Source organism: Pristis pectinata, chromosome 28 (assembly GCF_009764475.1).
Source record: "Pristis pectinata isolate sPriPec2 chromosome 28, sPriPec2.1.pri, whole genome shotgun sequence".
Classification (NCBI taxonomy): Eukaryota; Metazoa; Chordata; class Chondrichthyes; order Rhinopristiformes; family Pristidae; genus Pristis; species Pristis pectinata.
This window is the reverse complement of record NC_067432.1, coordinates 13437392-13453091: the sequence shown is the minus strand read 5'-3', so window position 1 is coordinate 13453091 and position 15700 is coordinate 13437392. Positions and strand designations below refer to the sequence as shown.

The 15700-nt window shown below is 38.4% G+C and overlaps 1 protein-coding gene across 5 annotated transcripts in view; it reads left to right on the top strand.

The window, feature by feature from the left end:
- Window positions 1-15700, top strand: part of sema6dl (sema domain, transmembrane domain (TM), and cytoplasmic domain, (semaphorin) 6D, like) — a 248616-nt gene that overhangs the window by 41114 nt on the left and 191802 nt on the right. The window contains exon 1 of one of the 5 annotated variants that reach the window (XM_052040382.1): window positions 9967-9985. The exons of the other annotated variants lie outside the window; for them this stretch is intronic. The gene's annotated coding sequence lies outside the window, so the exon portion shown is untranslated. Of the gene's footprint in view, window positions 1-9966; window positions 9986-15700 lie in introns of those variants that run through there. 5 annotated transcript variants of the gene reach the window in all.

The following is a 15700-nucleotide window of genomic DNA, read 5'->3' as shown; positions in this document are numbered from 1 at the left end:
AATTGTGTATATTATTTCATTTCCTTTAAACAAGGATACAATTTATATTATCTCCCAGTTCTTTGACTTGGTTTCCTTTGAATATTATGCTTGGCACCTCTCTTATCAACTCCTTGTACTTATTTGATATTATGAGGCACATAAGAAATAGGCGCAGGAAGGGGTGAAGGCTTTTCAGCCCCTCAGACTTGCTCTGTCTTTCAACCTTAAGTAAACGTGATCGCTCAGCAATGTTACGTACAGATGAATTAGGAGCATAAGTAGACACACAGCCCTTCTGATGTGCTCTGCCATTTAGCAAGATCATGGCTGATCTGATTGTAACCTCAACACCCCATTCCCATACACTCCAGTAACTTTTCATCCTCTTGCTTATCAAGTAATTTCACTTCTGCCTGAAAAATATTCAAAGACTCTGCTTCCACTGTCCTTTGCGAAAGGGAGATTGTAAGATTCAAGACCCTCAGAGAGGAGAAAAAAAATGCCTTATGGAACATAGAACAGTACAGCACAGCACGGAACAGGCCCTTCGGCCCACAATGTTGTGCTGACTTAGCTAATCCCTCCTACCTACTGAATGCCCATATCCCTCCATTTTCCTCTCATTCATGTGCCCATCCAAGCCCCTCTTAAAAGCCCCCAATGAATTTGCCTCCACCACCCTATCAGGCAACTCATTTCAGGCATCCACCACTCTCTCAGTAAAAAAAAAACTTACCCCTCGCGTCTCTTCTGACCTACCCCCTCTGGCCTTAAATGCATGCCCTCTGGAATTGTATCGCTCAATAATGGGGGAAAAAGATATTGCTTGTCCACCCTATCTATGCCCCTCATAATTTTATACACTTCCAACAGATCACCCCTCAGCCTCCGCTGCTCCAGAGAAAAGAGCCCAAGTTTGCCCAGCCTCTCCTGATAGCACATGCCCTATAATCCAGGCAGCTTCCCAGTAAACCTCCTCTGCACTCTCTCTAAAGCCTCGACATCCTTCCTATAGTGAGGTGACCAGAATTGCATGCAATACTCTAAATGCGGCCTAAACAGAGTTCTATAGAGATGCATCATAACCTCTTGACTTCTATACTTAATACCTTGATTAATGTAAGCAAGCATTCCATAAGCCTTCTTAACCACCCTATCTACCTGTGTAGCCACTTTCAATGAGTCATGGACTGCACCCCAAGGTGTCTCTGCTCTTCAATGCTGTTAAGGATCTTGCCCGTAAGAACTCCACAGCTCCACCAATCTTGGTATCATCTGCAAACTTACTAACCCACCCATCAACATACTCATCCAGGTCATTTATGTACATCACAAACAGCAGAGGTCCCAGTACAGATCCCTGAGGAATATCACTATTCACAGGCCTCCAGCCTGAATAAGTCCCTTCAACCACCACCCTCTGTCTTTTATGGGCATTCTTTATTTGTTTTAAATGCACGACTGCTTAGTTTTAAACAGTGACACTAGTTCTGGATTCTCCCACAAGAGGAAACGTCCCCTCCTCATCCAGCCCACCAAGACCCCTCAGGAGTTATTTTGTTTCATTCCTCTCAATTTCAGTGCATACAACCCTAGCCTGTCTAACCTTTATAAGTCGATCTGCCCATTCCAGTTATGAGTGTACAGGTTCTACCCTGCTTACGAACACCCGACCTGTGTACAGCCTGAACACACGATCAAGTGTTTGGGAGACTGGCAGGATGGGTTTGCCAGCTGCTGCAGAGCTGCCTGTGTGGGAACTTGGTTTGTGGCTGCATTTCTGACTTGTGAACTGTTCAATTTGCGAACTATTAGGTTTACCAACAGTTCACAGAAACGGAACCCTGCCGTAACCTGGGGAGGACCTGCAGTTAAGTCTCTGTTTCCAACACATTAACAACCTTCCTTATATAAGACCAATGCTGTACACTGTACTCCAGATGTGGTCTCATGCATGCCCTATGTAACTGAAGCATCACCTCTCTACTATTAATGTTCTCCAGCATTAAACAGTGATGTTCTGTCCACTTTCCTAATTGATGAACCTGCATTATGGCCTTTTGTGAATCTTGCACCAAGATACCCAGATCCCTCTGTATTTTGGAGCTCTGCAATCTTTCACCATTTTGATAAAGTGTTTTTTTTTATTTTTCCTACCAAGTGGACAATTTCATGTTTTTCCATTTTACAGATCTTAGCTCACTTGCAACCTATCTAAATTTCTTTGTAGCCTCCTTATGTTGCATTCATAATGTACTCTTCTGTCTATTTTTGTGTCATCAGCAAATCAGCAAGCATACTTTTGGTACCTTCTAATTATTTGTGTAAATTGTAAAAGGTTAAGACCTCAGCACCAATCTCATAGTACACTATCATTACATCTTGCCGACTGCAAAAAGAACCACGTATGCCAACTATCTATTTCCTGTTTGCTAGCCATTCTTCTATCAATGCCTATTATTTGCGCAGAACACTTTGATCTGGCATCTTTTTAAAATGCCCTCTGGAAATCCATTTACAGTATATCCTTCAGTTCCCCTTTATCCAAGGCATATGTACAAATATCTGGATCAAACATGATATCCTTTTTACAAAATCATGTTGACTTTCCTTCATTTATAGCTTTCTGGAATACAGGAAATGCCTGGCTTCTGGTTAACCAACACTTCACATTTTAGTCTCACTCCTCACTATATGTGAAATCCCCTCCAACCTTCAGCTCCTGAATATCAGCACTCCTCCACAGCATTTTATGTGTCACCTTTAACCACTCCATCGTTGGCAGCCATGAAACTGAACTCTGGAATTTCCTCCCTCAAACCTCGCTGCTTCTCCAATGCTCCTTTCTCTAAGACTCACCTTTGTAGATCAAGCTTTTGATCATTTGCCCCAATATACCCTATGTTTTTATTTTCTCATTGTTTTAATAAAATGCTTTGTGACTTTATAATGTGATAAATAATTTAAATTTTTTTAGGCCTGGTAACTTTTAGTTTCACTCATTGTTGTAAATATCCTATTGACTACATATTTCCAGTAATCCTGCCTCCTTGGTTACTCATACAGAATGTTTTGCATTTCACAAGACTAGGTACAGTCTGCAAGCCTTGAAATTTTGCTTTAAAACAACTTGAGAGTGTTATTTCTGAAAACTATAAGATACAACTTCAGGATTAAATGGTGGTTCCTCCATTGTGCATGGCTATCCAAGCAGAACTACTGTCAATAATCAATATCCTTGTTTTATTATTTAACTACTGGAATGTTCAATTTACAGCAAACTCTTTAATGCATAGCCACAGCTCTCCTGTAAAGCTGTCCAAATTCCTTCCAAAAGAAGAGATATTAGTATTCACTGTGTATCTTCAACAGTTGAATTTATTATGCCTGACCCACTTTCACATACCCAGGTTGGCTGGCAACTATTACATTTTTCCTTTACGTAATGTATTTTGATGTCCGTTTAAAAGCATGGAAGACTCGATTCTCAGGATCATGCTTTTGGCATTTGCTTTCAAATTGGGATTGAGTTATTTTCCAAGCAACAGAGGCTACCTCTGCCCAATCAGCTAAATGGCTAGACATCTCCCAATGGCATTTACTTCCTTCTGAATCCTCGAGATGCTGCTTTCAGACCACCAGTGACTCTATTAAACTATTTGTTCATTTCACATGATATTGACAGAACTCTGAAACTAATTTGCAGCAAATACTCTACTTTGCATTTGAAATGTTCCTAACACATACATTGTTACTCATCTGATTTTTTGTAAAATCTTAGTATTGACCAGTATTAATCATCTAACCCATTTCATTTTGTCCTTCCAAGCTAAGCACTTTGAACTTGAAAGTATATTTCTAAAAAAGTGTAAAAGCTGATATAGTTTTACATTACAATAAAAGTTGTCTTTAACAAATCTGCATAAATTGAGAAGAACATTATTGAAATTAATCATGGAATTGTGTATAATTATGAAAATGTGTATATTCCAAAACATTTTCATGTTAAATTTCAATATATTGTGCAGCAAAATAAAACAAAACACTTGGTACATCACAGTCAGAGTAACACAGCATGGAAACAGGCCCTTTGGCCCAACTCGTCCGTATCAACCATGGTGCCCACCAAGCTAGTCCCATTTGCCCATGTTTGTCCCATATCCCTCTAAATCCCCCTATCCATGCATTTATCCAAATGTCTTTTGAATGTTGTTATTGTATCTGCCTCAACCACTTTCTCTGTCAGGTCATTCTATGTACACACCACCCTCTGCCTGAAGAAGTTGTGTCTCAGGTCCCTTTTAAATCTTTCACCTCTCACCTTAAACGTATGCCCTCTATTCTTAAGTTCCCATTCCCTTGGGGGGGGGGGGGGGGAGGCAAATAGACTAATAAATCAACACAATTATTTTTACTGTGTTAGGATGTGATAAGGTGCTTTTTAAATGTATTCCCCTTAAAGTTCAAAAACACACAGCATAAAAATATAACCATGTTAACTTTATATGGGTGCGGGGATTGTGTTCCCAGAAAATGGTCCCTATCCAATTTTCCACGTCACAAAGTCACATCATCTGCGCATGTGTCAAGAAATGCAAGTTGAAAAGAATTAATTTTATGTTTATTTATTTATTACTTTTTCCACACAAATTTCATAACAGTGAATCTCAAATTTTTGGATACTGATTTGTGAATTCTCTGAGGGTGAATGTCTGTTACCTGAATGACCGTAACATGGGGGTGGGCCATCTGTAATTTCTGGAATGCATAGCTCTTCACTAAATATCTTTTATCCATTTTCATGGCAAGTTCAACGTGAAATAATTTGTTTAACACCCCATTATTATCAGGATTGTAATTCTTTCCCATTTGGTGTTTGAATTTCAGGGTGGGGTGAGAACAGGGATTTCTCAGGGGGTTCTGTTGGAGCATTTTAAACCATGCAGGGAGATTCCCTCTTATTACTGATGATGCAAACAAAGTCTTCTGTTAATAGACACCTGTTAATGATATCATTAAACAACACAATTTTTTCCCTGAGTGGAGATATGTTATCTCTGTCATAAATAGAGCATGAAGAATTCCTCTAGACACTTAAAGCAAGATCAAAATGTTTACACTTTGCAAATAATTGGAAATATTCCCTTTATGTTTATGGAGCAAGAAGTCTTTCACCAGCTCCAATATTTTTGTAAATTTTTTTTAAAAAATGTAAATTCACTTATTTTGCATATTCTGATAAATTGATGACTATAACAAAACTTCTGACAATAATAAATCAATTTTTCCTATGTACCAAGGTACAGTGAAAAACATTTTTATATGCCATCCATACAGACCATTTCATCACATCAGTGTATTGAGGTAGTACAAGGAAAAGCAATAACAATGCAGAATAGGGTGTTACAGTTACAGAGAAAGTGTAGTGCAGATAGACAATCAGGTGCAAAGCCATAACAAGGTAGATTGTGAGGGCACAAGTCCATCTTACTGTACTAGGGGACCGTTCAATAGTCTTATAACAGCGGGATATAAGCTGTCCTTGAACCTGTTGATACCTTCTGCCCAATGGGAGGGGGGAGAAGAGAGAATGTCTGGGGTGGGTGGGGTCTTCAATTGGTTGCTCTACCGAGGCAGTGAGAAGTATAGACAGAAGTGTAAACCATCCAGTCCAGAAACATCTTGGGACCAACATTAATTTATCACAACAATAAAAGGTTCAAAGAATTGAAAAGCTAATGTGTTTCGCATTTAAGTGTTCATTTGGTTTATTTCATAGGTTTCAGAATACCTGAGAGCTGTTAAACCAGGTGAGCTTGTTTCTATCTCCTGTGGTCTAGCCTATACTCCTGCCCAATTCAGCAACATCTTGGTTTTAAAAATTCTCATTCTTATTTTTGAATACCCTACCATGGTCTTGCTTTTCTCTGTCATCTCCTCCAGCTTGCTAAACTTTTGAGATATCTACATTCCTCTAGTTTGGACTACTTGCTCTTTCCTGAATTTAATTGCTTTCCAATGCTGAATGCGCAACTGAAAGATTTGAAGCTTTCTTTGAAGGTATTCCCTTCATAAGCATCTACACCTATCTTGCTATATTAAGATATTTCTCTGATCCATATCTCTCAGAAACTTTTGTTTAACTAATTTTTTTTATCCAATGTGGTTCAGGCTCAGCTCTTAGTTTAAGGATGCACAGCTAGTATGGCTGCAGTCTCTCAATGCCAGAGACCCGGGTTCGCTCCTCACCTTGGGTAGTTTGACCACATTAATTTCCTCCGGGTGCTTTAGTTCCCTTCACATCCTAAACATGTACAGATTGGTAGATTAATTGGCACTGTACATTGTTCCTGGCACTCAAGGGGAGTTGATGAGAACCTGAGGAGAATAAAATATGGGATTAAAGTGTAAATGGGTGTTTGATGGTTGGTGTGGATTTGGTGGATCTTTCTGTGGTTCTGTGTGAAATACTTTGTGATATTTCTGCTGCATCGGTGGTGTGGATAAGTCAAGCAAGTATCTTCCACTGGACACAGAATTTTTAACAACAAGAAGGTTAGATCTATAAAGCCCATTTATTTTTGATTGATTTTAAACCATATTTATTTGTTTCCTCGATCTCTACTCTCTATAAATGGATCCTGTTTACTGTTCCTTGTTTCATTTTGAGATCAAGTATCTTTAATAAAGACCAGTTCCTGGATTGTGTTTACATTGCTCTTTATTTTTTTCCTAATTTTCTCAGGAATGTTTAAACATAGAAAATAGTACAGTGCAGGAACAGGCCCGTCAGCCCACAATGTCTCTGCCAATCATGATGACAATTTAAATAATTCATTCTGCCTGCACGTGGACTCTTTCCCTCCATTCCCTGTCTGTTCATGTGCCTTTCTAAATGCCTCTTAAGTGTTGCAGTGGTATCTGCTTCCATCACTTCCCCTGGCAGCAGGTTCCAGGCACCCACCACTCTGTGTTTAAAACAAAGCTTGCCTTGCAATCTCCTTTAAATTTCCTCCCCCTGAAGTTTAAAGTTATGGCCTTTAGTACAGCTTTAAACATGAGGGAAGGAAAGTTTTCTCTGGGGAAGAGGGGTTGGGAAAGACGCTATCTATGCCTTTTCATAATTTTGTTTACTTCTATCAGGTTGACACTCTCTTCCAGTGCTCTAGAGAAAGCAGTGCAAGTTTGTCCAACCTCTCCTTTATAGCTGATACTCTCTAATCCAGGCAACATCCTGGTGAACCTCTTCTGTACCCTCTATAAAGCCCCCACATCCATCCTGTAATGCACCTACCAGAACTGCACACAATACTTCAAATGTGGTCTAACCAAACTTTTGTATAACTGCAATATGACTTCCTATCTTCTATACTCAATGCCCTGACCAATGAAGGAGGAGTATGTCGTATGTCTCCTTTACTACCCTACTTGTGTTGCCATTTTCGGGGAGCTATAGATCTCCACCATAAGATCCCACTGTATGTCAGTGCTCCTGAGGGTCCTGCCATTTGCTGTATACTTTCCTCTTACATTTGACTTCCCAAAGTACAAACTGATGAATTGTTGTCATGTGCATATTTGCATACCTTGTGATTATTAAAAGTTTAAAAAATATTTCAGCCGCTGGATTTAGAGCTCATCTCTAACCCTGGTCATTCGTATCTGAAGAATTGTTGATGTTTAGATTCCGATTGACTACTAGTTATATTGGCTGTTCAACAAACCAAGCATTAAAGTATCATGCACAAACATTTCTTGTTTTTTCTGTCTTTACTGACCAGTAATTGGGTTATTGAAGTCCCCATGTAGATTGTTTTATTCTTTTTTTACAAGTCTTTCTTGCCGGTTGACACATTTCTCTGTCTTCTCACTCTTCCTGTCCAGGGGAGCTACAACAAAATCAAATCATTAATGTATTTTCTTTTGACCCTGACTGATTCACAGATCTCTGCTGCACCAGCTAATGCACTTATCTATTAATGTATACACAGTGATTTCTTGTCAATGTTATCAACTCTGGGGCTTGTTCCTTCGGCTGGTTTATTTGAACTCCCAATCAATGTCCTCATTCAGCAGTGCTCCATTAATACAGTTGCCTTGCACTTTTCCTTCAATAGGTAAATTTCCAATTTCACCAAATTACTTTAAGTTTTTTAAAATAAAGAATTTCGCTTTCTCCCCCACCTCCACGCATCTGCGTTCCTCCTTTGTTAAGATAAAATGAGTCACTTATTCAATCTACCAAATGGTAGATTGCCTTGCAATCTTACTTAACTATAAATCCAATGTTTCCTGACCTTCATCATCCACTTAGAGCCTTATTTATTCCGTCAAATGCATTCATGAGCTCATTATTGTGAATCACAATAACCTGAAAAATACAACGTTGTATCTTTTTCTCATTCAGATTTCTAGGCAAGATGGATCATCTAATTTTGATGTAAGCAGAGATATAGTTGGATTCCATCTTTCAAGAGTTTAGTTATCAAAGAGTGAGGCATTTTTTTGTTTTTGATGGCACAATTTTATTGTTTCATCCACTTTTGGCCATATTTATTGGAAATAACGGAGTAAAAAGAAAACAGAAAAATAACATTTCAAATGGAAAATAAATATCTATTGTAATATATGATTATGTCTTCTTCCAACATGTAATATAGATGAAATATTAACTATATTTTACTCTATAAAAAGAATCTACAATTTTAATTTCATAGAGCCTGAATATTATAAGCAACAGAAGAAAATAAGAACATTTTGGGCTGGAATTTGCAGGGAAGTTACTAATGGGCAAATTGGCCAGCAAATTCAGAGGATTAAGCAGTGCATTGAGTTATGACTCTCCAGGACTTGCTGGTTGATTTATATCACTCCATGATTTACTTCTCATCATTGGCATCTTGCCCTTAGCCTTTCTCATTATTGTCATTGGATTAGCACATTAATTGCCCTTTAAACTGAAAGTTAAGATTGGCAATTAAGAGCCCGAGCATCCTTTTATCAATGTGATAATTGTCACTGCAGTCCCAGCCAACTTCTCCAACTCAAAGTGGACAGTTGTAAATTTTATTCCTTCAGCTACTGAATTGTTCTGAGAAAGTCTGATTATTTTAAATGTTTTTTTTAAAATCCTTTCTTTATTTTTCTCTTTTGTTCTTTAGATGTAAACTTTTGTTATCTTTATTACTTGATTAATGCACACATGTTAATATACTCTCCAACTGTGCTGTTCCTTTGCTTTTGTCTTAGTCTTCAATCTCTCAGGTTAAGGAGATGGACTGTTGGTTCATTTTACCTTCACCATGATGTTACCAGCTTGCACATCCAGTTAGTTAAACAACAAAATAAAACTTAAACCATGCAGATTAACTAATGGCATACATCCAGAGATGGTCCACATAAATAGCAGATACACACTATGGTTTCTTATATGATTGTTTGCCCAACAATTGGGTTGTTGGAGCATTTTCTTTGATCATCTCTGTTGTTGAAACATCAAAAGAAAACCTCGACTTAACTGATAGTTGCTCTGAAGCAGAGCGAGTAGTATGTAGAAGGATGATTTTGCTTTAAGCAAGTAAAACTTTATCTTTTTTGGTGACCTGCTGTCGCTGCTTCTTCCCCTGTAATAACTGGCAAGTCTCTTAGCATTTCCAACATCATCTGATGTTCCTCCCTCCAGTCCCTTCTGCTGTTTCTGTGGCTCTGCCTCCCTAGTGTATGTGTAATGCCTCAGTATGTCTGCTGGTTTCCTACGTGTGTGTGTTTGGTATCCTAGAATGAAAGAGCAAATCTTTAATCTCTTTGTACTTCATTTTCAAACATTGATGAAAACAATGATTCTATTATTTGTTTAGAAAGATTACAGACATAAAATAAATGTATGAAAGCTAAAATGAAAAGGAAAATGTGTTTAAAATGTTTTTACTCTTTTACTCTATCATAAAGGATTGAATGAAAACGTGGCCACTTGTGAAATAGGATTAAGCTGGTACTGTCACTTGTGAGTAATGTTTTAATTAATTAGAAAGGAACTGTGACTGGGAGGGAGTAGGTGGCCTTTCATCATTTGTCATTGAGTTTCAGAACCTGCCTGCCTGCTCTTCAGGTGCTTGGCAGACAACCTAATAAAATGCCCTTTATACCAAGCTGTTAGAACTAAATCCACATGTCACCCTGCTGACACGAACTTCCAGCCCCCTCACCACTGACCCTGTCTGTAGAAAAAAAAATGGGATGCTTTGAGCCAAATTCTAGCTGCATGGTGTCTCAATTTTGAAACAAATTTAAGATTGCTGCTAAATGCCAACAATCCCAGCTAAAGTTCACATTGCCTCTCTCAGCTGTATAAAGAGCCAGGCCTGGGCCCAATGTGATTACAACAAAAACTGAAGTATAAAAAGTTATTTGGGAATGTCATATTTATGTCAGCATTCCAGAATGCAAAGCCACTTTGTGGTTATGCACTTTGGCACTGTTTGTACTGCATATATTCAATCAAACAGCATAATTGTCTCCAACATTGCAGTCTAGTTCTTTTTGCTGTGTTTCAACTTGGGAGTCTGCTATAGATGCATAATATTGTTGCTGTCACCTGCCATGCACATTACACCCCTGTTACTGTCCATACCTTGCTATCAAGTTCCTCTTGTCTGTCTCCTAAATAACATGTGGGAGTGTAACAAGAAAGTGAATTTGGAATGAAAAGATAAAGAAATGGGAAAATGAAAGCTTTTGGAAAGACAGATGCACAAGAACAGAACTAAATAAAATGCATTTAGTTAAAAAAATATATATTGAAGCACCAGCTAAATTTTGGGTTTGATGGTGTTGATACAGTAAGAAAACACAGGAAATAGAAACATAAGTAGGCTACTTGGCCTCGAACATCTGTCCTGGCATTCATTAAGATCATAGCAGATTCCTTATTGCTTTCCTCGACTAACCCTGTCTCATTTGATTCTCTTGACACCTAAGAATCTGACAATCTCTATCTTGATTAAATGACGGAGCCTCTGCAGCTCTCTGGAATAGAGAATTGCAAAGATTCAGTCCCATCTGGAAGAAGAAATTTCTTGTCACCTCAGATCTGAATAGCTTAGTCTTATTTTGTTTCTAGATGCCCCAGCCAGGGGCGACATCATTCTTGCATCTAACCTATCAATCCCTTGACAATTTTGTGTGTTTCAATGAGATCCCATCTGTCTTCTGAATTTGAGATTAGAGCTCCAGCCTGCTTAATCTCTCCTCATAGGACTATTGTCTTATCCCAAAAATTAGTTTAATGATTGTTTCATTCTGTCTATCACAAGTATTTCTTGTGTAGGGAGAGTAGGCATGTACACAATGTTCTAGGTGAGGTCCCACCAAATCCCTGTATAATTTCAGTAAACTGTCTTCACTCTTGTACTCCTTTTTCATTGAAGGCCAAAATATTATTTACCTTCCTGATTGTTTGCTGCATCTGCATCGATAACTTTTAGTCATTCAAGTACATGCCTCTAAGATGCCAGCACCTTTCAATCTTTTGCCATTTAAAAGAAAAACTCCCTTTTGTGTTGTTTCTATCAAAATAGATGACCTTGCATTTCTCCTCGTATTCCATCTGCCATGTTCTTGTCCATTCACTTAGCCTGCCTGCATCCTCTTAAATTCTCCCAGAATACTTCTCAACTCGCACTGTCATCCAGCAAATTTAGATACATTACACTTGGTCTCCAAATTCAAATTATTGATATAGATGGTGAATAGCTGGGGCTCTAGCACCAATCCCAGTGGCATCCCACTAATTACTCTGAATTAAAAATGGCTTGTTCAATCCAACTCTTTTCTGTTCATTAACTAATCCTCTGTCCACACCAGTCTATTACCTACAATCCTGTGTGTTTTAATCATGCTTATTAACTTTTGGTAGGGCAACTTATCGAAAGTCTGAAAATCGAAATACACCACCTTCCACTGTTTTCCCCTTTGTGTTTTGTTAGAAAATGTAAAATTTGAAGATGTAACTATCTTTTTATCTGTGGGAATTGGTCTAGAATCTATGGAATTTTAGAAGATCAACTACCTCTCTCTTTCAGTACCTTGGGATGCAAAGGTCCTGGGGATTTATCAGCCAGTTCCATAAATTCCTCCAATACTTTTGTAAATTAATACGTCAATCTCATTTACTCTAGACTTGATGTTCTCCACTATTTCTGGGACATTTGTAGTGTCTTCTTTGAAGAGAGGCACAGATAATTGTTTAATTTCTCTACCATTTCCAATTTCCCGATATAACTTCTCCTATCTCAGTCTATAAGGGACCAACATTAATTTTTACATATCTGTTGCAACTTAGTGTGTTTTTATGCTCCCAACTAAATTGGGTAACTGTTGGGTAAAAAGTGAAAGTTTTTCATTTACAAAGCTCCTCCTTCACCTTTTTTAAAAAAAACATTCTGAAGTTCTTCACAGCCAATGAAATATATTGCAGAAAACACAGCAGCTAATCTGTGCACAGCAAGATCCCACAAAGCATTGTCAGCAGTGGCCAAACAATTTATTCAGGAATGTCAATTGAGAAGTAAATATCAGTTAAGAGTCCTTGGATAATTCCACTTATCTTTGAAATAGTTCCTGGCATCTTTGAAATTGACCTGAGAGTGCCTTAGTTTAAGATTTTATCTGAAAGGTGGCACCTCTGACTGTGCAGCACTCACTCAGTGCTATACTAGAGTGTCAGCTTGGATAATTATGCTCAGTGTGGAAAATGAACCTGGATCTTTGTGACACAGAAGTGAGAATGTGACCAACTGAGCCACAGCTGATGCCCTTGTGTACAGGCCACAAGTAGTGTATATGCATTATATTATCTGGATAACAACTTGATTCCAAAATGTGCCTTCAAATCCTGTCATGATAGAGGTAATATTCAAATTAATTTGGTTAAATAACTCAAGTTTAAAAGCTGGTGTCAATAATGATGATGCTGAAAGAGCCAGATCTTCATTTTAATAAAGAATTGGTGCACTGATGCCCTTTTAGGGAAGAAAATGTATCATCCTTATCTGAGCAGGCTTTTTGTGGCCCCAGACCCACTGTAATGTGGTTGATTCTTAACCATCTTCCAAGATGGCTTGACAAAATACTCAGCTCAGGGATAATTATGAAAAGGGCAATAAATACTGGTGATTAAAAGGTCTTTTCAGTTTCAGGCTTTAACCCCTCCTCCTCCAACAGTTATAAAACTGGAACCAAGAATGGTTGTGGCCTGTCCCAGAGAAACCTGTATTCTGTAGCATTGGAAAAGCTTGTAGCTAGAGGTTAAATATGTCTTCCTTCTGCCATACTTGTAACCATGATAAACCGACCTCACGATTGAGTAGGCGTTGAGGACACATATATGGAGGGGGGAATGGGAGTAAAGCTGTTTCCCACCCCTCTATGCATTGGAACCATGAACCTAGGGGAGGGTGGACCTGCTAAACAAATAAACCTGTCAGCATATACTGACAAAGAGGGTAACAGGTTGGAGGGACCCCACAATAATAATTCTAAAATAAAAGGTGCAGTTATAGATGCACATACACACTTTGCTCCATTAAAATCAAGGACGCGTGTCCTCCCCCCAGAGGCCACATATTTGTATTCTGCACGTGCCCCTGGAAATCAGCATTAATCATCTAAACAATACAGCACCCTTCCTGTCATACACAAGATCCAGTAGCTTTGGTGATCTTTCTTCCTCAAATGATACTCACAATATTGAGTTAGACTCAACTACTCTGGTTGGGTTTGAACTGAATATTCCAGTATTTCTCATTGAGTTGCTTATTCATTACACCATCTTCGTAACACTGACTTACGCAGACATTTAATTTTTGGATGAAATCTATCTCTACAATTTGCTATGATCAAAATGTTTCTATAAAACAGCTTCTTGTGCTATGGAATAATGTACAACATTCCAAAACACTGGTGCGTATTCTCTTCACTTTCTTTCATTAAGATAAGGCAACCTATTAATAAAATTAAAACTAAAACTGAAATAGAGGCCTGAAGCTAATTTCAATAAACTTTAAACTATTTCCATATGCTGTGGTTTTGTCAAAGAAGGCTTAGCTCCATAGGGATTGTTGCTGTTTGCTCAAAATGTGCTCATTCTGCTCCAGGTGATCACTAAGCAGTGGGTTGCAACGCAATTAGTTTTGAATATAAGGGGCCTTGACAGGGTGGATGAGGGAAGGATGTTTTCTTCTGAGAGAATCTAGAACTAAGGGTTATTGTTTAGAAATAAGAAGTTTTCCATTGAAGACAGAGGAGGCAAAATCTTTTCTCCCAGAGTCTTTGGAACTTGCTTACTCAAAGCGTAGTGGAAGTAGAATGTTTGAAAATTTTAAAGACAAAGTAGATAATTTTTTGGCAGGTAAAGGGCTGAAAGGTTACTGGGGGTAGTTGAGAATGCAGAGCTGACATTACAGTCAAGGATCTGAATGATCTACTCCTGTTCCTGTTTTGCATGTCCTTATCTTGGAGAATGGCTACTTTCTTATCTGATCACTTGAGTGTTTGAGAACATCATGGATCTGTGGGAAGTAGACATCTTGTTACCTTGACTTGCTCCATAAACAGCTGGTGTATTACTTTTCTTCCTGAAAGCCCTGGTCAACAATGGAAGATTAATTTGCATAAAGTATGAGTTCTGTGCTGAACAGGATTACGTTCTACAAGAATAGGGTTAAATACAATGAGGCATGCTTTAATTCAAAACCAATTTGCTTATTACTTTCAGGGCTTATTAAATATTAGTAGCCTTGTGACATCAGTGTTGTTTAGGCAGACTGCTTTTCAATGTATCATTGTGGTATAACTGTTTCTGCAGTCTTTGTGGCATGTTGGCAGTTCTGCGGCTACTGCCAATCAAAAATAGCCCAGCACCTTTTATACCCGGCATGAAAGCTCTGCCCATGTTCCATGGCAGTTCCAACTGTGAGAGACTGACAAACAAGCAAGGATGAATTTGACTTCAGACTGAAGGTGGCATATGGATTGGTTCTGTGATCCTTTTCCCAGCAGGTGTCTGTTCCCAGACCTCTGCCAGTGCTGCTCTTGTCGGCTTTTGAAAACTCTGCAGAGTGGGTCCAAGTGCCCTTTCTCTGTTATTATCACTGTCAGTGCCTTTTCAACAGCGTAGAAAGGATGAGGGAATCAGGGTCACATTTATATGCTTCTATCTCAGTGCTGCAGAACACTAATGTTTGTTATCATTAAACTTAATCTCCATAGTAATATTGCATAAATTTATATTGACAGTAGATTGAAGTTTTTGGATAGCAAATCTGACAATCTCAGCCAAACTAGCAAAGAGAAAATTAGCCAGCTTCCTAATATTCAGAGTCACCCTCCCCCTCAGCTTCCCTGCCTTATTTCATCCTCCAACCCCCATGCACTGATGAGCAAGTAGCAGCAGTTTTTGCAAAGACTTCACTTTGGAAATTGCCCATTACCTAAAGTATTTCTTAAAAATAATTGAAGTAAATAAGCAAAAGATAAGCCATTACCAACACAATCATCTTTTAAGTACTCAATTGTTTATTTACATTATTTGGTCTGCCTTGTCTGGTGATAGTGTTTAATTACTTGATTATCCTTCCAGCTATGCTCTTGTATTTTTACGTCCTCCCATTATAGCTTTTTATGCAATCGATTATGTTAATTAATCCTCTATAACTGCTTT